Raw genomic sequence first — 20,722 nt, 5'->3', positions numbered from 1 at the left:
GGTTCCGCATGGGAGGTTGGTCAGGTAAATTTAGTTGCCTGGCATTCAAGATGAGGTAGTAAATTGGATTAGACATTGGCTTTGTGGAAAAAGCCAGAGAGTGGTAGTAGATGGTTGCCTCTCTGACTGGAAGCCCGTGACTAGTGGTGTGCTGCAGGTATCACTGCTGGGTCTGTTGTTGTTTGTCATCGATATCAATGCTCTGGATAATTGGTTAACTAGATCAGCAAATTTGTGAATGACATCATGATTGGGGGTGTAGTGGACAGCAAGGAAGGCTAACAGAACTTGCAGCGGGATCTGGATGAGCTGGAAAAATGGGATGCAAAATTATCAGATGGAATTTAACACAGACAAGCGCGAGGCATTGCACTTCAGTAGGACCAACGAGGGTAGGTCTTGCGTAGTGAACAGTAGGGCAAAAGGATCTGAGAATATAGGTTTATAATTAATTGAAAGAGGTGGCACAGGTAGATAGGTCATAAAGAAAGCTTTTGGCACATTGGCCTTCATAAGTCAAAATACTGAGTACAGGAGATAGAATGTTAAAGTTGTATAAGAAGTTGGTGAGGCCTAATTTGGAGTATTGTGTGCAATTTTGGTCACCTACATACAAGAAAGATGCAAATGAGATTGAAAAGAGTGCAGAGAAAATTTACAAGGATGTTGCCTTGATTGGAGGACCTGAGTTATATGGAAAGATTGAATAGGTTAAGACCTTATTCAAAGTTAAGAGTGAATTTTATTATCAAAGTACATACTGTATATGTCACTGTATGCAACCCTGAAATTAATTTTTCTGTGGGCATATGTAACAAATCTATAGCATAGTAACTATAACAGGATCCATGTAAGATCAGCGTGCAGAAGACACCAAACTGTGCAGATGCAAATATAAATAAATAAACGAATGGATGAATGAATAAATAAATAAATAGACGTGAGAACATTTCAATGATGGGGCAAGTGAAGCTGAGTGTTGTTATCCCCTTTTGTTCAAGAGCCTGATGGTTGAGGGGTAGTTACTGTTCTTGAACCTGGTGGTACGAGTCCTGAGGCCCTTGTCACTTCTACCTTCTGGCAGCAGTGAGAAGAGAGCATGACCTGGGTTGTGGGGATCTTTGATAATGGATACTGCTTTCCTATGACAGTGTTGCATGCAAATGCGCTCAGTAGTTGGTAAGTCTTGGAGCATTAGAAGATTGAAGGGAGATTTGATAGAGGTATACATAGTGATGATAGATATAGCTAGGGTAAATGCAAGCACACATTTTCCACTGAAGTTGGGTGGGACAACAACTAGAGGTTGTGGTTTAAAGGTGAAAGCTGAAAAGTTCAAGCAGAACATGAGGGGAAACTCTTTGCTCAGAGGATCATGAGAGTGTAGAATGAGCTGCCAGTGTAAGTGTTGCATACAAGCTTGATTACAATGTTTAAGAGAAGTTTGGATAGGTACATGGATAGTAGGGGCCATGGTACAGTTGCAGGTAGATGGAACTTGGCAGCTTAATGGTTTGGCATGGACTAGATGGGCTGAAGTGATTGTTTCTGTGCTGTATTTTTCTATGACTATGACTATGACTAAAAGGATACAGCCTTCTTTGATATTATCTCTTTGATATCAATAACCTCCATTCATCATCAAAATGTATATTTTTGCTGAAGGTTACCATCTGCATTCATCAAATTGTATGGCCTCTGTGGAAGCCAGATCCATTATTATAATGATTCAATGCCTGAATGAATACAGTTCTTCACGGAGAGAATTAGATTTTTGACTCCTACAATTTTTCAGAAGCATGAACATCAGAATTATTCCATGGAAGAGTAGTGCATAAATATATTTAATGTGTTCATTTTGAATTTACCTCTTATTATGTTAGTACTTTTAAAACGAAACCTTACCTCCCCCCCCCCCCCCCCCCATGTAAACCGGCAGGTGGCGTAGTGGCATTGCAGCTGGGCTTCGGGGCGAGAGGTCCTGAGTTCGAATCCGGCCGGCTCCCTTGAACGCTCTCCATCCGTGCCTGGGTTGAGTGTCGAACTAGCGACTCATAAAAAAAACCTGGAGAGGGACGGGATCCGCCAGGTTTCAGATGCCCAAGTACGATGAGCAATCACCAAAAAAATCGGTGCAAAAAGCTTGTCATGACGGTGCCCCAACGACTCCACCAGGAGTTAAGGGCGCGCGCACGCACACATACACAACTCTCCCCCCCCACCCCCATGTCTTCTCTCTTAGTGAAAAATTAAAGGGATGCAATCACGCAACGCAGTTCCCACTTTAAGTTCTGTCGTGGTTAAGTGACTGTTAATTGCCTGGGGTTGGTACTTTTACCCTTAAATCCTAATTTGAATATGTATAACATCCTTAAAGAAAAAGAACCGTGAATAATTTCATATAAAGTGAATGGGCACCGAACAATGACTGTAGAAGAATTAGGGAAGACCACAAAACTGAAGCTCATGCTCTAGTTTTGAGCAGTTATCGTCAGAGATCCCAAGTGAGGGTTTGAGATTAACAAGAGAAAAAACTGGAAGCACAGCCCAGGCTGAATTACCCATTTGTTTCAATGCTTCAACGGTTTTGGCTTCAGTTGACCTGATGAAAGGTCATTGACTTGAAACATTAACTCTGTTTCTCTCTCCACAGAGACTATCTGATCTGCTGAGTATTGCTGGTATGTTTGGCAGCATTTTCTGTGGCATTTTTTAAAATCTTAGCTTTAGTGCTGAGTCTCACAGTTTGATTTGGCTCCTTTCCACTTCAGATCACAACCAGCTCAATAACTTGCAGAAGTGCGTGAATCAGATTCTTAATATGGTACAGAGTATTTTGAAAGCAGGCCCAGACTAAATTCCTCCTCTGTGTATTTAGTGCAAGTAAGGCTCTGCATAAACATTTGAGAGAACAAAAAAATTCTGACAAGTTGTCTAGAGGTTTCTAATCTTTTCAATAACATGGACCAATACCATTAAGCAAGAAGCCTGTGGAACCTAGGTTGGGAACCCCTAAGATGGAGGGTGGATTCAGGTATTCAAGCTACCGTTATTATTTAAATTTATACAATTAATATAGTTATCCATAATTCTTCTTTCACTTTTTAATATCTGAGTACAGCTTTGAAGAAGGTTTCATGGAAAATTTCTGCCTTTAATTTTAACTATAGAAAACGATATTTCAACTAACCTGATTTGAGAATGATGAGAAATTGATTGCTGTCTACATTTGTAACATTCAGATATAAATGGACCTTGGACCTATCTACTGGATTTATGAACCTTACTCTCCTGAAGACATCCCTGTCAAACCATGATTATAAGGATGAAGGTAATTTTTTTTTCATAATAATGTAAACTATGAGCAGAGCTTGGTAAGATCAGGATTTAAGATAAAAGAGGGAGAAAGGATTGCAGATATCAGTCAGAGAACATGACTGTTTAACAGTTTTGCCTGGTAAGCAGGAACTTGAAAGTTTGGTTTGCCTGTTTAGTTTTGGGCACTTGGTAGGGGTGGGGTGGGGGAATCTAAGATGACTGAAGATTGAATGGCTGCTAGTAGGACTGATCCGCTGACTGGGTGAAGGATTAGAGATTGAGGGTTGGGAGTATATTTCAAAGGTATGCACCCAGTTTACTCCCTCTCCAATATGGCCAAGCCATTTTCTTGGCCACAAATGTAAAGAACAAGAAGAGTTTTGACAACCCTAACCACTTTAGAAATATCAAAAAAATTGGAACCACAGCCAGTCATTTAACTTTGTGAGTTTGCTTTATTCAGTACGATCATGATGGATCATCTACAAATCTTCCTGTTTTCTTAAGTATATTCCATGGCTTATCCTCTACAGCCTTTTGTAGTAGAGAATTCCATCGGCTCACCACCCTTGTGTGTAGAAATTTCTCTGCTCGGTTCAATATCTCTTGCTCTGTAGATTGGGACTAATCCCATTATTTAGACACCCCAGCTGGGAGAAGTTTCTTCCTTACAACAATCTGTCTAGCAGCTTTTCTGGATGTTGTAAGTTTCAATTAGATGCCCTCTCTTTCTTCAAATGAGAAGGTGAGGAGGGGAGAGGCAAGGGGTGAATGTTATTGTTACCTTAACTGCCCTATTATTTCACTCAATCGGAGAAATTCCTTTTATTCCACCTATTGCATCCTCTCCTCCCAAACCCGTCACTAAGTCTTTCTGTTACCAAGACTATCTTGATTCTTTCCTTGGTTCTGATAAAGAATCCCAGGCCTAAAACTTTACTGTTTCTCTTTCCACAGGTATGGCATGACCTGCTGAGTTTTTAAAAATCATTTTCTGTTTCTATTTTGGATTTCTAACATCTGCAGTGGAGAAATTTGGAGGCTATGGTTGGAAGAGATGAGGTCTCTATTTCCACTATTTAAGTGATCACTATTTCTAGTCTTGCTTCTTGGTAATTGAATTTAGAAAAGCAACTCTTCCACCTTTCACCTGTCAGCTTCTCACATCATTCCCTTTCATCAGCCTTCCACCAGCCTCCCACCTTTCCTTCCACCTGGATTCACCTATCACGTATCAGCTTGTACTCTTCCATCCCCCATCCTCTTTATTCTGCCTCTGCCCTCTTCCTTTCCAATCCTGATGAAGGGTTTCAGCCCAAAATGCTGTCTTTACATTTCCCTCCATAGATTCCGCCTGATCTCCTCAGTTCCTCTGACACTTTATGTGTTACTCAAGATTTCCAGCAACTGCAGAATCTCCTGTGTCTTAGATATCTTTTTTTAATATGTTTTATTGTTTTATGTGAACAGACTTGGAAAAATATAACAAAAAAACTAACGAAAAAATGTACAGCACAACCACAAAAACCACAACCATAGCAAAATCAAATTAAATATTGAGCAGCAAAAGAGAAAAAAAATATAAAGGCAAAAAGTATCTTAATATTTTCATTTTGCACCAGGCGTCATCTGCAAGGATCTATTTGTCTTTTTGCCAATTTTTATTTCCTATTTGTTAATGCGCACTTTTGTATAATTTCCCCTTCTTGACAAAACCTGATTATCCTTGCACCATTTTTCTGTGTTGCTTCTGTTTTTTGTTCCTCTCTTTTAACTTCCCATTTCAATGTTCAGATAGCACTATGCGTTCCCTATTTCCTGTATTTATGAGCCTTAATGTTGTTATTTATAGTCCTATATCTTGGAGATTGCATTTAGAAAAGCAAAGTCATAAAATCACCTGTGCAAAATAGGCATGTGGTGTTCTTATTGGCAGTGTTAAATGTGAAAAATCCAATTAACATAGAACATAAAATAGTTTAGGCCCTTCAGCCCACAAATGTGGTACTGACCTCTATAAACCTATGCATGATCAATTTTCCTTTCCCCCTACTCTATCCATAACCATTCACTTTTCCTATGTCATGTGTCTATCCACGAGTCTTTTAAATGTCCCAATTGTATCAACCCTGATAGTGCATTTCACACCTATCAATCGCTGTGTAAAAAAAGCTACCTCTGACATCTTCCTTAAACTTCCTTAACTCATGTTAAACATGCATTCTCTGGTATTGGCCGTTGCTACTCTGGGGGAAAGGCACTGCTGTCCACTCTATCTTTGCCTCTCAGAATCTTATAAACCTCTATCAGGTCACTTTTCATTCTTCTTTATCAAAAGAGAAGAGTCCTAGCTTGCTCAAACTTTCCTCATAAGACATGTCCTGTAATCAGGTAGCATCCTGGTAAATCTCCTCTGCACCCTCTTTATAGCTTCTACATCCTTCCTATAATGAGCCAACCAGAAATGAAGACAATACTCCAGGTGTGAACTAACCAGAATTTTATACATCAGCAACATAACCTCACAGCTCTTGAACTCAATTCCCTGATTAATGAAAGTTAACACATCGTAGGCCATCTTCACAACCCTATAGATTTGTGCGGCAACTTTGAGGCATCTAGAGACTTGGACCTCAAGTTCCCTCAAACTACTTTGCCCATCTTTCATTGATACTTCATTCACTGATTTGGTTCCCCATCCAAGCCACTTCCTCAATGAACCGGATCAGTTGTAGTCCCATCCCCTGGTACCAGAGCTTCTCGTGAGCCTCTATCTCCATCACCAGGATTATCTTCTTCCTTTTTCATAATATCACAATGTCTATCCCTATCAACTTCTACCTTTGTAGTATTTTCTAGACATGCAAAATTCGTCTCGCCTTTTTTGTGTAGTTTTGGCACTTTATTTTGCATTATTTTAGCTCAATGCACTATGTACTGATTCAGTCCGTATGAACAGTGTGCAAGAGAAGTGTTTCACTGTATCTTGGTTAATGTGACAGTAGTAAACCAATACCAATGAAGAAAATGCTATTTCCAATTTTATCTGAACTAAGGAAACGTAGCTCAGAAACTGAAATAGAGTAGCCATACACGTAGTGTGACTACAAGGGCAGGTCAGAGGACTGGAATTCACCTAACTCTTCAAAGCCTGTCTACTATCTACAAGCCTGAAGCCCAAGTGCAGTTCAATGATTCAATTTAATATCAGATAATGTATACACTATATAACCTGAAATTCTTACTCTTCGCAGACATCGATGAAACAGAGAGAAAAAAAGAACCCAAACGAATGAGTCACAGAAAAACATTACAACCTCAGAGCTCCACTCCCCTTCCCCCCACTTGCTCCAAAAGAAGCCATCAGCCCCCCACCACCCACAAACAATACCAGGCTCCAGAGACCATGCTCTAAAAACCACTGTCCATCCCAGCACCTTGACGTCTCTCACAAACGAGGGGCAGAGAGATATCACTTCTGCCGCAGTGAGAGGGTAGGCCAACAGCTCACTGTTTTGGAGTTACAGTCTGTAGCGTCGCTTACTTCAAGCTTCCCCAACTCGAGTATCAGCAAACTCTCTTTCACCATCAAGGGAGAGAGAAAACGAGAACACTCGGTGCAGGGGTCTTTGACAGCCGCGCCCGCTGTCTCAATACTTCGATTTCCCATGATGCCCCAGTTGGCAACATAGATCATCCATGAAGTCACACTCGGAAGATGCACATCTTCCAAGTTGCTCCTGAACATACCTAAGCACAGGCCAGTTGGCAAGTTCCAAAGAGCTTGGACCCACAGTCCGTGACAAATATAGTTTCAGTGCAGGTGTATATCATGGACTATGACAGGACCCCAGCAATCTTGAAAAGGAAAAACAAGACCTGAAAATTTAAATTGTTTCACGGATGAACTCGAAGAAGTCGTCCAGGTTCGCAAAACCCTCTGTCACTACTTTGCACTTGCAGGGATGAGTGCAGCTTCGATCAACACTATGTGGGATCTAGCAGCCATTCACTCATTCCACCATAGGTGCACAGTAGCAGCAGTTTGTTCTGTCTTCAGGATGTGATGCAACAGCTCAGACATCAGCTTCCAAACCCACAGCCTCTACCAGCTAGAAGAACAACTGACTGGACCGAAAAGCTTGAGCATGTAGATATTAAGGAAGAGGTTGTGCTGGAGCTTTTGGAAAGCATCAAGTTGGATAAGTCACCGGGACCGGACGAGGTGTACCCCAGGCTACTGTGGGATGCGAGTGGGAGATTGCTGAGACTCTGGTGATGATCGTTGCATCATCAATGGGGACTGGAGAGGTTCTGGAGGATTGGAGGGTTGTGGATGTTGTTCCCTTATTCAAGAAAGGGAATAGAGATAGCTCAGGAAATCATAGATCAGTGAGTCTTACTTCAGTGGTTGGTAAGTTGATGGAGAAGATCCTGAGAGGCAGGATTTATGAACATTTGGAGAGGCATAATATGATTAGAAATAGTCAGCATGGCTTTGTTGTTCCTTTACGAGCCTGATAGAATTTTTGAGGATGTGACTAAACACATTGATAAAGGTAGAGCAGTAGATGTAGTGTCTATGGATTTCAGCAAGGCATTTGATAAAGTAACCCATGCAAGGTTTATTGAGAAAGTAAGGAGGCATGGGATCTAAGGGGATATTGCTTTGTGGATCCAGAACTGGCTTGCCCACAGAAGGCAAAGAGTGGTTGTAGACGGGTCTGATTCAGCATGGAGGTCAGTGTCCAATGGTATGCCTCAGGGATCTGTTCTGGGACCCCTACTCTTCATGATTTTTATAAACGACCTGGATGAGGAAGTGGAGGGATGGGTTAGTAAATTTGCTGATGACACAAAGGTTGGGGGTGTTGTGGATAGTGTGGAGGGCTGTCAGAGTGGGACATTGATAGGATGCGAAACTGGGCTGAGAAGTGGCAGATGGAGTTCAACCCAGATAAGTGTGAAGTGCAACACGAGTGAATCTGCAGATGCTGGAAATAAATAAAAACACAAAATGCTGGCAGAACTCAGCAGGCCAGACAGCATCTATGGGAGGAGGTAGTGACAACGTTCCGAATCGTCGTCACTACCTCCTCCATAGATGCTGTCTGGCCTGCTGAGTTCTGCCAGCATTTTGTGTTTTTAAGTGTGAAGTGGTTCTTTTTGGTAGGTCAAATATGATGGCAGAATATAGTGTTAATGGTAAGACTCTTGGCAGTGTGGAGGATCAGAGGGATCTTAGGGTCCGAGTCCACAGGATACTCAAAGCTGCTTAACCACTCTGTGGTTAAGAAGGCATACGGTGTATTGGTCTTCATCAATCGAGGGATTGAGTTTAAGAGCCAAGAGGTAATGTTGCAGCGATTATAGGACCTTTGTTGGACCCCACTTGGGGTACAGTGCTCAGTTCTGGTTGCCTCACTATAGGAACGATGTGGAAATCATAGAAAGGGTGCAGAGGAGATTTACAAGGATGTTGCCTTGATTGGGGAACATGCCTTATGAGAATAGGTTGAGTGAACTCGGCCTTTTCTCCTTGGAGCAACAGAGGATGAAAGGTGAACTGACAGAGGTGTACAAGATAATGAGATGTATTGATCGTGTAGATAGTCAGAAACTTTTTCCCAGTGTTGAAATGCCTAGCACAAGAGGGCACAGTTTTAAGGTGATTGGAAGTAGGTATAGAGGAGATGTCAGGGGGTAAGTTTTTTACTCAGAGAGTGGTGAGTACATGGAATGGGCTGCCGGTAATGGTGGTGGAGGTGGATATGATAGGGTTTTTTAAGAGACTCCTGGATAGGTACATGGAACTTAGAAAAATAGAGTGCTATGGGTAACCCTAGGTAATTTCTAAGGTAAGGACATGTTTGGCACAGCATTGTGGGCTGAAGGGCCTGTATTGTGCTGTAGGTTTTCTATGTTTCTATTTTTCTAAAAGCACCTTCATCTGGAACTAGCCCTCCAAGCCACACAGCATCCTTCACAGTTGCTGGGTCAAAATCCTGGAACTCTCCTCCTAACAGCTTTGTGGGTATACCCACACCTCAAGGACAGTGGCAGTTCAAGAAGGCAGCTCACCATTACCAGAGAAACCATGGGTGGACAATTGAATGCTGGCTCAGCCATGAAGATCACATCCCTTGAAAGAATAAAATATATCAATAAATAACATAAGAACAAAATACATGAGAAAAGGAAGCAGGGAGAAGTCATTTAGCCTCATGAATCAGTATAGCATGACAATAAAATCGTGGTTGGTTTGGTCATTGGAGTCAACTCCACTTACCTGCCTGGTTGCCATATATATTCTCATTCCTAAAATCTATCTATGTCAGCCTTTAGTGTTGGTAATGATCCATTCTCCACAATTCTCTGGTGTAAGAATTTCAAGGATTCACAACCGTCTGAGAGAAGAAATTCTTCCTCAGTAGTCTTCAATGAGTAACCTCATATCCTGAGATTGCCTTTAAGCTCTAGATACCTCTCAGAATATGACACATTTTCATAATGTCAGGTCAATGTTCAAAGTAGATTTATTACATTAATGTCACTATATACAACCTGAAGATTTATTTTCTTGTGAGGCATACACAACAAGTTCAATGACCAGAATAGAATCAGTGAAAGACCACATCAACAGGGCGTACAACCAGTGTGCAAAAGACAAACTGCAACTACAAAAAGAAAGGAAAAAGGAAGAATAATAATAGATAAATAAGCAACAAATTTATCTAGAAAATGAGATGGAAGCCCTTGAAAATGAGTCCACAGGTGGTGGGAACAGTTCATTGATGGGCCAAGTGAAGTTGAGTGAAATAATCCCCTCTGGTTCAAAACCCTGATGTTTGAGGGGTGATAACTGTTCCATAAGATATAGGAGCAGAATTTGGCCATTCAGCCCCTCAAGTCTGCTCCACCATTCCATCCCGGTTGATCCTGGATCCCACTCAACCCCATACACCTGCCATCTTGCCATATCTTTTGATGCCCTGACCAACAGGAAACAATCAACTTCCACCTTAAATATATACATGGACTTGGTGTCCAATGCAGTCTGTGGCAGGGCATTCTGCAGATTCACTATTCTCTGGCTAAAAAAAATTCCTCCTTCTGTTCTTAAAGGTTGCCCCTCAAATGTGAGGCTGTGCCCTCTAGTTCTGGATACCCCCACAGTAGGAAACATACTCTCCTCATCCACCCTATCTAGTTCTTTCAATATTCAGTAGGTTTCAATGAGATGCCCCTAAACCTGGTGGTTTGAGTCCTGAGGCTCCTTTACAACCTTCCTGATGGCAGCAGCGAGAGCTTGACTGGATTGTGGGGGTCCCTGATGATAGATGTTGCTTTCTTGTGTCAACAATTTGTGCAGATGTGCACAGTCCTGGGGAGTGCTTTATCCATGATGGACTGGGCCGTATCCACAACTTTTTGTAGTATTTTTCATTCAAGGGCATTGATGTATCCATACCTGGTTTCTGAACTGTAGAGCAGGAGTTCCCAATCTGCTTTATGTCGGACCCCTACCATTAACTGAGTGGTCTGTGGTCCACAAGTCAGGGACCAATGCTCTAGAGCATATAGGCCTAATCTACTCAACCTATGAATCAATCTGGTGAACTTCCTCTGCACTATCAAGCCTCCAAGTACACCCTTTTTAAAACAAGGAGACAAAAAGTAAGGACAGTATTCCAAGTCTACTCTCACCAAAACCCTTTAGCATTGAAGCTAGATATCTTTATTTTAATTCTCTGTCTATTTTTTTCCACAGAGGCTAACTTTCCATTTGCATCTGTAGTTACTTGTTGATCCTACATGTTGACTTTGTCTTTCATAGAAATAAAAGAAAATATGATCAGGAGTAGCCACTGGACCCTCAGCCTCCCCCACCATTAATATAATTATGGTTGCTCTGTTTCAGGCCTTGACTCCTCCTTTGTGCCTGTTCTGCAAAGCTTTCATTTCCCTAAACTTTCAAAAGCTTATCTACTTTCACTTTAAATATCCCCAATGGTCTAACTTCCACAACTCTCTGGAATTCTCTATCTCAGCCCTCTTTGATAAGAACTTCCTTTTACTTTCATTTATAAATAACTGCTAACTTAGTAACTATGTCCTCTCATTCGAGATTTGCCTTTTATGGAAAATGTATTGATAAACCTCCTTTTTGGCACCCTCAGGGTCACGTATATTTCAACACGATCATCCCTCATGCTAAGCTTCAAAGAAGATAGATTTAATTTAGTCATGCAGAAGACAACCCAGATCCCTCTAACCAGCAGCATCCTTGTCTCTCTCCACTTCAAATTCTATTTTTCTCTTTACCTACAGAATGATTTTACCTAACATGCCCCAGCTGACTCCTTTGTTCCCACTTAATCCATCTATATCACTTCATAACATGTTTGTTTACATCCCCTTCATAAATTGCTTACCCAGCTACCTATTTGTGTATTGGATACAATACACTTTGTCACTTCATCTGAAACATTTGTTTGTCTGTATGACGTAGGGGTCCCATGAAAATGTTTGTTCTTGGCAAATTTTTCTACAGATGTAGTTTGCCATTGCCTTCTTCTGGGCAGTGTCTTTACAAGACAAGTTACCCCAGCCATTATCAATACTCTTCAGAGATTGTCTGCCTGGCATCAGTGGTCACACAGCCAGGACTTGTGATGTAACCTTAAGCAGATGCTGCACCTTGCCCAAGGCTAGTGGAAGGAAGGAGTGCTTTACACCTCCTTTGGTAGTGTTACAAGAATTACCTCTTGTAGTAATGAACAAGGAGGCACAGAGAGAATTTGTATTTACCAAAAAGTTCCTTTATTGTCTCAATGGAAAAACACATGAACTTAGACAACCAAATACCTACTAAGTTTTCCTGACCTTCCATGAACAGACAAAGAATAGGAAATGTAATACCAGTTAAAAAAGAATTTCTGCCACTGGCCACATCTTCGGGGCATCTCACATCCACGATAGTTGGTTTCTGGAGCATTGTTGCTATCGTATATCTCTAAACCTCTGCCTTTATATCCGTTCCTTACCAGTTGAAATGTTTCCTTTCAGTATAATTGGCTATGGGTCATTTGACTGACCTTTAGCACTTTATTGGCTCTGATCCAGAGTGACAACTAGAAATTTATGACCCTCTGTTCTCTTCAGTAACCAACTCATATCATTCAGGGTAGGTACAAACCCCAACAGTCACAAACCTGCATGTTATATCCAACCAAAGAACACCTCACAAATAACTTATTATTTGGAAATGATCCCTGGTCCAGCAGATTACCTGAGGCATCATCGTGTCTACTTTAAAACACTGATCAAGCCAAGCAATGAGCTCACAAAGTGGAGGACATAAAACAGATCCAAAAAAATGGTAGCCTCCATTCCCAAGCACATGGCAAGAACAAAGACAACTGATCTGTCTGTTTGCAATGTCCTTGATTCACTCAAATTGACTGATTTGTAGCCTGTAGTTCTTTCTGGTCAATAGCAGAGACATATCTCGATCCTGCCACCCATTAGTACGTAGAGTGTAAATAACCAAGTCCCCAGTTCACATCCCTGTGGCATTACACTAGTGACAGGTTGTTAGTCTGGAAATGCCCACTCATCCCTACTTTCTGTTCTTCAACCAGCTAGCAAATCTTCACTCCATTTTAATCTATTAGCCTCAGTACCGTAAGATCTTTAAAAAGACATTGTTCAATAGTGTAGCTGGTGAATGCTCAGCAGTATGATAATGATTCTGAAAATCGCCTTGGTAATCTGAGTGAGAATACAAGACTAAGGTCAGTGGAGAGATCTGTGAAAGTCCGGCACACTTAACAACAATGAGGTGATTGCTAAAATTCACTCTGACTCAGTTGCCTATTGAGTTCCAGAGAAAGGTTCAGTTTATATTCTTTTTTGTAGATAGTTTACCTTTATTGAAACATCCCCTTATAATAATTTCTACCTTTCATTTTTGTAAGGTTTTCTACATATCTTTTGCAATATATGCCATAACAGTATTTCAACTTACAATTGCTATGATATAAAAAAGCATTAAGAATCAAAACAGGATCATCAATCCTTCTGGCACAGTAAGCTGCCAAATGCATATCAAAATAGGCTTAATTCGGATACATCCAGGAAATAAATTGATCCACTGAGGGAGATAAAACATGTTAGAAGTTTATCAATAGTGGCATTTTGATTTCAAGAAACAACGATCCAGCTGGAAGGGTTGTTTGGCATCATGAGAATATAAAATATTCATTTTCAGAAGTTTAATCTTCTTGGGTCCTGATGACAGATGGCAGTTTGAGGAGTCAATCAGGAAAGTGATACTTAAATGGAGCGAGAAAAACTCAGTATGTTCTGCCAATGAAACATCACTTACCTCATTACATTTAACAAGGTGGCAAGAGAATTAAATGAAGATGGCACCAGCTCTCTGAGTGATGTTATTTTTTCCATATAGATTGATTGATGTTTCATCAATCACCGATGCAAAAGGAACATTGTATTTCAAAAATGGCATGAAATTCATCAGAGTGGAATGAAGAAAGCATGTTACACTTCAAGCTGAATTGCACGTTGAAGAAAGAAATATTACAATGTGGAGAGGCTGACTTGTTCACCTCTATTTCTGACACTTCACCAGGCCCTCAACCTCTGAGATCCAACCTCTTACATGTCTAACCTCTTATACACTCTGATTCATTCAAAGTACATTTATTATCAAAGTATGTATTTTATATACAACCTTGAGATTCAGCTCCTTACAGGCAGCCACAAAACAAAACAAAACCCAAAAGAGGTCATTAAAAATGACTCACCACCCTATGTACAGAAAAAAATGAGTTGTTCAAACAATAAAAGTAAACAAATAGCATTCAGAACTGACGTTCACAAAAGTGAGTTCAAAGCCACTAAGCCAGTCACAGCTCATCCAGGAGCCTGTTAGTTGTAGGCCGCAGCCTCAGTTCAGCGCATAGATGATAAACCTCATGGAGCATCAAGCTGAGCACTGGCCAGTCCCTCACCTCCGGCCCTGACACCCTGACCTTTTCAATTTGGCCCTGTGCTTAAATCCGCCAAACAGCGGGTCATTCCTCACTCTCGGACCCGGGCCTTGCTGTCTTGCCTCCTACTCACCCTGAATCGGCTCCAAGTCTGCTCCAGCAATGGCCAAACAGTGGCCATTCCCTCCACCATGTCCACCACCTACCATCCCCAATGTTGTCCCCTTCCTTTTCTCATTTAATTAACTAAGTTTTAGGTCTCACTGTGCTTAACTGGTAAATCTTACTGATGACTAGCTGTGGGCTCCATTGAATGCTCAGTACCTGTATCAATGCCTATTAAATTCCCATCTGCCGAGGTGTTTCTGATCACTCATTCTGTCCTTAGACTTGCTATTCAACATACAACATTCTACAACTTAATGACGAGGGGTTGGATTCATTCTACTCTATTCTATTCTATTTATTTATTTATTTATTTATTTATTTATTGTGATACAGTGTGGAGATAGAGATAGATAGATAGATACTTTATTCATCCCCATGGGGAAATTCAACATTTTTTCCAATGTCTGGCCCTTTTAATTGCACCGCCCAGCAACCCCCAAATTTTACTGAAGCCTAATCATGGGACAATTTACAATCACTGATTAATCTACTCACTGGTTCATCTTTAGACTGTGGGAGGAAACCCACGGGGTCACGGTGAGAATGTACAGGCTCCTTACAGGCAGTGGCGGGAGTTGAACCCGGGTAGCTGGTACTGTAAAGTGTTGTGCTAGCCACCATGCTTGTGTGCTGCCCATGGTTAGCCTTATGCTAGCCATAGCATGAAATATTTGGCATCGACCAATCGTTTAAGTTCAGTTGCTGACCTTCATTAACATGGTTAGCGGAACTAAATATTTTAGTTTTCCTTATTTTATTACATATTTACATTTTAATTAAGTTGTCCTTATTTTCAAATATATTGAACCTCATTACCTGCTTTTGAATGTTTCTGACTCTTAGTAATAGAAATCAAGCCTTAAGGATTTTAGGAGCCAAGTTGCAGCAAAAAGTTGCTGGTTCTTAAGCAGATTGATGTTGTTTTATATATTTTACTATTTTCAAAGCAAAATGTACAGTAAGTCCAAGTTGATGTTGATGTCCTCATATTTAAGTGAGTCCATCTTCAAAAGTGTCCTGCTTGGTGGCGCAATAATATCAGCGCCAGGCTCTGGAATGAAGGTTCCCGAGTTCGAATCCAAGTCGGGTTGAGCGTCGAGCTAGCAACTCGGCCTCGTAACAACAAGAATAGCTTGCTACGGAAACAATGTCGTGCCGGTGCCCCAATAACTCCACTACCGAGTTAAGGGATATTTTTCTTCTTCTTCATCAAAAGTATTACATTTCCTAATTCAAAGGTCCTGTGGATAATAGTGTCAGGTGGGAATTTTAACTATGCTTCCTATTGATTCTGGAAGGGCTTGAAATGGCAGCCAAGCTCTTCCTGTTGCATTTGAGTGGCATCCCTATCATCTGCAATTGTAACTGTTGAACCTTGGAATCTGAAAGGACCCAGGCAGGGAGGGTCTTGTCAATCAGTGGTGGAGGGACTGAGTGGCGGTGCTGATCAGAAACATACTAGAGAAGGGCAAGGGAAGTTTTAATTTTTCATATGTTGTTTCTCAGGTCCGAGCCTGTGATTGCCCAGTTAGAACAGCACTGAGGCGTGGGATAGTGCCAGAGGCTGGATACCACAGTGCAGGTTAATTGAATTCCACTACTTGTATGTTTTCACTGTGTTTAATGAGGGGTGGCCAAGACAGCTTGTTCAGAATCCTTCCCTCCGTTGAAGTGGTCAAGTCGCCTTAGGGCTGCTGCTCCATATCTATCACACTTCGGGATCACCTTATTTTTTGCCCCCCTCTGGCATTGTGAAGTGCCCAACTAAGTCACTTAGGTAAGCTTCTACCAGTTGAGTTTCCTTGAAATGTGTTCTCCTGAAGCATTACTCCACCTGACCACTGGCTTTAAACTTGCCTTCAGCCATCATCATCTTTCATTTTTACCTGGATTCATGGATTTACCCCTTGTGAAACTTTGGACCAGACCTTTGGTCCCAGAGAGCTCCCTAGATTGATCTAGCATCCAAAGACATCTTTGGCTTTTCTCACCGCTCTTCTATCTCACTGTAGCTGAAAGACCCCCACAGGACATTTTACCCGCGACATTTAACCAGGCATCACTCCAGCCACTGAGACTCCCAAGCAGTTGGGATGCTGGAAGGGAGCACTTTCCCCATTTGCTGCATGCAAATATTTGAATAATATGGGAACAATGCATTTAAGCTATGCATTTATTTGCAAATGCGGGTTAAGGACAATGGTGTTAAATTCAAAGGTTCATCCCTATAACACAGCTGAATAGGTTAATGTGACCATCAAGGTTATGCTCAGAGTTTGGGTAAACTTCACCTGCTGGAATTATTCCTGTTCACATGGTATCAGATTGGTACGTAACATCTTTTGTACAGTCTTGGAAGCTGCCAGTGTTTTCACAGAGTATTGCAAGAGACCAGCAATGGATCTATGCTGTCTCGTTGCATTAGGTTGTGGAAAAATCACTGCATTTCAACAATCACAAATTTGTTGCTGACATTCATTGATAGGGTTGAGGCAGCAAACAGTTGTTGGCATTGGATATTTGGGCCTCTTGTACATATGGAAGTTGCTTGTGAGCAGAACATTAACTCACCCGCTGGCCCTGGAGACTGCTCCCAATGGTCCTGTTGATCATAAGGCCACAAGATATGTAGTAGGAGCAGAATTAGGCCATGTGGCCCATCGAGTCTGCTCCACCATTTCATCATGGCTGATCCATTTTCCCTCTCAGCCCCAATCTCCTGCCTTCTTCATGCCTTAACTAATCAAGAATCTATCATACTCTCTCTTAAATATACCCAATGATTTGGCTTCCACAGCCGGCTGTGGCAATGAATTCCACAGATTCACCACTCTCAGGCTAAAGAAATTCTTCCTCATCTCCATTCTAAAAGGATGCCCCTCTATTCTGAGGCTGTATTCTCCGGTTTTAGACTCCCACACCTCCCCACATTGACTCTATGGAGGCCTTTCAGCATTCGATAGGTTTCAATGAAGTCACCCCTCATTCTTCTGAATTCCAGTGTGAACAGGGCCAGAGCCATCAAATGCTCTTCATATGTTGAGCCTTTCGATCCAGAGTCATTTTTGGGAACCTCCTTTGAACCCTCTCCAATGTTAGCACCTCCCTTCTTAGATAAGGGGCCGGAAACTGCTCATCTATAAACTTGAGCTTCTCACTTGTGCCACATTATACCAGGCTTCCTCGTCGAGCTACTTGGGTTCCCTGGTTAATCGGTGCATCAGTTTTAAATATTTCACTTTTTTTCTGAGATCTTATAAGTCTCCTGCTTGCCTCTCCCTGTAATCTCCTCCAGACTTGAGTCCTCCAGGATAGCTGTGTTCCTCCAATTCTAGACTGCTGCATGTTCCTGAATGTGATTACTCCATTATTACCTGTGACTGTTGCTGCTCTAAACTCTGCAAATTGCTTCAAAGTTCAAAGTAAATTATTATCAAGTACATATAAGTCATCATATAGAAAGATACTTTATTGATCCCAAAGGAAATTTCAGTGTCACAGTAGCATTACAAGTGCACATAAATATTATAAGAGAAGCAGAAAGAATAAAAAAAAGTTTCAAAATGGTCTAACAGGAGGGGGTCATCACTTCCTTGGCTATAGGTTGACTCATTATAGAGCTTAATGGCCAAGGGTAAGAATGACCTCATATAGTGCTCTTTGGAGCAGCACAGTTGTCTTAGTCTGTTACTGAAAGTGCTCCTCTGTTCAGCCAAGATAGCATGAAGAGGGTGAGAAACATGGCCCAGAATTGCCAGGATTTTCTGCAAGGTCCGTTGTTCTACCACAGCCTCCAGTGTGTCCACTTTGGCTCCTATAACAGAGCCAGCCTTTCTAATCAGTTTATTGAGCTGTTGGCATCACCCGTGTTGATGCCATTGCCCCAGCACACCACCGCATAGAAGATTGTACCAGTGACAACAGATTGGTAGAACATGTGAGGGAGAGGCCTACATACTCCAAATAACCTCAGTCTCCTCAGGAAGTAGAGGCCCTCACAACCCTGAGATTCATTTTCTTGCGGGCATACTCAGTAAATTCATGAATCATAATAGAATCAATAAAAGGCCGCACTCAACAGGGCAGATGAACAACTAATTTGCAAAAGACAACAAAGTGTGCAAATACAAAAGAAAAAAACAAATAATAATAAATAAGCAATAAATACTGAAAATATGAGATGGAGAATCTCTGAATGTGAGTCCATAGGTTGTGGGAACAGTTCCATGATGAGGCTAGTGAAGTTGAGTAAAGTTATGTGAAGTTATCCCCAATGATTCAAGAGCCTGATGGTTGAAGGATAATAACTGGTCCTGAACCCAGTGGTGTGAGTCCTAAGGCTCCTGTACCTTTTTCCTGATGGCAATAACAAGAAAAGAGCGTGACCTGACCTGGGTGGTGGGGGTCCTTGCTGATGGATAGTGCTTTCTGCGATAGCACTCCAAATAGCTGTGCTCATTGGCGGGGAGGGCTTTACTCATGATGGACTGGGTCATACTTTTGTACAATTTTCCATTCAAAGGCATTATTGTCCACAATTACCACTTCGCTTGTGATATGGCTTTCCAAAGATCGTACCTGGACCTCTTGTATTTTTCCTGGGCGCCAGACCTGAATGCCTCTGATCTGGACTTAGCATATAGTGGATCTTATGGTTCATCCAGGGCTTATGGTTGGGGAAGATTGAATAATTTTGTGGTTACACACTCATCTGAGACTGTTTCTTATAAAACCGTGACAATCGTGGTGTATTCATTCAGATCCAGTGATGACTCCTTGAATGTGGTCCAGTCCACTAACTCGAAGCAAGGAGTAGCCACTCCTGAGAGCATCTCTTTGCTGTCCTTATCTCTGAAGCCTTGCTCTTTAGCCTCTGCCTGTATGTAGGTAGAAGGACAGCTGTGATCAGATTTCCTGGGTATGGAATGGCTGGCATTCCTTATGATAGTATAGTAATGGTCTAGTGTGTTGGGGCCTCTGGATTTACTGGTTATATGCTGTTGGTAATTCCACCCTCACTATCTTTTTCTAATTTTAATATGCTCCTTTAAGTCTCTATTTATACCATTTTGTCATCCATCCTATCAACATCATTTTTTATATTGTTGTCTAAGGTACCCAGGGATACTTAACAAGACTGAAATTGCTACACAAGTGAAAGATGTTAACGATATTGTAGCTGCAGGCACCTTGCTGGATCTCTGGGTAAACTGAATGCAAATGCTCACGTGTGTGGATGTAGCTAACGATGTTTGATTTATTACAAATGTACAAACAAGCGTTATTAACTTTCTATAACATTTACGGACTTCATTGAAAGATGCACGGAGTAATTTTGATTCAACATTGGCTTGGCCATAGGAGATGGAATGTGGCGGTGATGGGTGTATTTCTGAATGGTGTTCTTTGATTGGTGATGTTCCACGCAGTTCAATGCTGGGATCTCTTTTGCTTCTGATATATATGATTTGGATAGAAATATAGGTGGGCTGATCAGTAAGTTTGCAGTTAACACAAGAAATAGCAGAGTGGATAGAGAGAAAGGTCATAAAGGATTTGGGTGGAAACTTGGCCAGAGAAGTGGCAGAGCTGGAGTTTAATCCAGAAACACAAGGTAATACAGATGTTAGAATCTTCAGCAATAAACAATCTGCTGCAGAAACTCAGTGGGCATTTGTGTGGATGAAAAGAACTGTGGATGTTTAAGATCGAAGGCTTGCATTAAGACTGAGATGGGAGAGGGAAGATGGCTAATATAAATTGGAGAGGGGAATGGTTAGAAAGGGGCTTGTGAGTGATTGGTAGATCAAGGAGTGCTAAAGGATGACAGATAGATTGAACCAGATGAATAGAAGGATCAAGTTGGGCGACAGAATTAGGTGGATAAGTAGAGACAAACAAAAGGAAGGGCAGGTGGGTGGAGCCCAGTAGAAGAGACAGTTAGATTACCAGTACTGAGATCTGATAGGTAAGAAAGGGGATAATAGGAGCCATTAGGATGGAGGTGAAGAGCAGGTGGAACTGGAATCAGATGGGGCAGTGGGAGCTTGAGGGTGAAATGTAGTAGGGGGATAAACTAGGAAACAGGAGGGGAATGAATAGTGGTGCTGTAGGGGAAAGAGAGGTTATGGGAAGTAAGGGTTATCTGAAGCTGTCAAATTCAGTGTTTGTATTATTGGGTTGATGGAATATGAGGTGTTGTTCTTCCCGTTTATGTTGGG

The 20,722-nt window shown here is 41.5% G+C and overlaps 1 long non-coding RNA gene across 1 annotated transcript in view; it reads left to right on the top strand.

The window, feature by feature from the left end:
* The first annotated feature begins 3,241 nt into the window (after positions 1-3,241).
* Positions 3,242-20,722, top strand: part of LOC140729979 (uncharacterized) — a 252,119-nt gene continuing 234,638 nt past the window's right edge. The window contains exon 1 of the long non-coding RNA XR_012099452.1: positions 3,242-3,331. This is a non-coding gene — a long non-coding RNA (uncharacterized lncRNA). The remainder of the gene's footprint in view (positions 3,332-20,722) is intronic.

The sequence above is a fragment of the Hemitrygon akajei genome, chromosome 7 (assembly GCF_048418815.1).
Source record: "Hemitrygon akajei chromosome 7, sHemAka1.3, whole genome shotgun sequence".
Taxonomy (NCBI): Eukaryota; Metazoa; Chordata; class Chondrichthyes; order Myliobatiformes; family Dasyatidae; genus Hemitrygon; species Hemitrygon akajei.
Note: the sequence above shows the minus strand (reverse complement) of the source record. Positions and strands in the feature narration are given on the sequence as shown.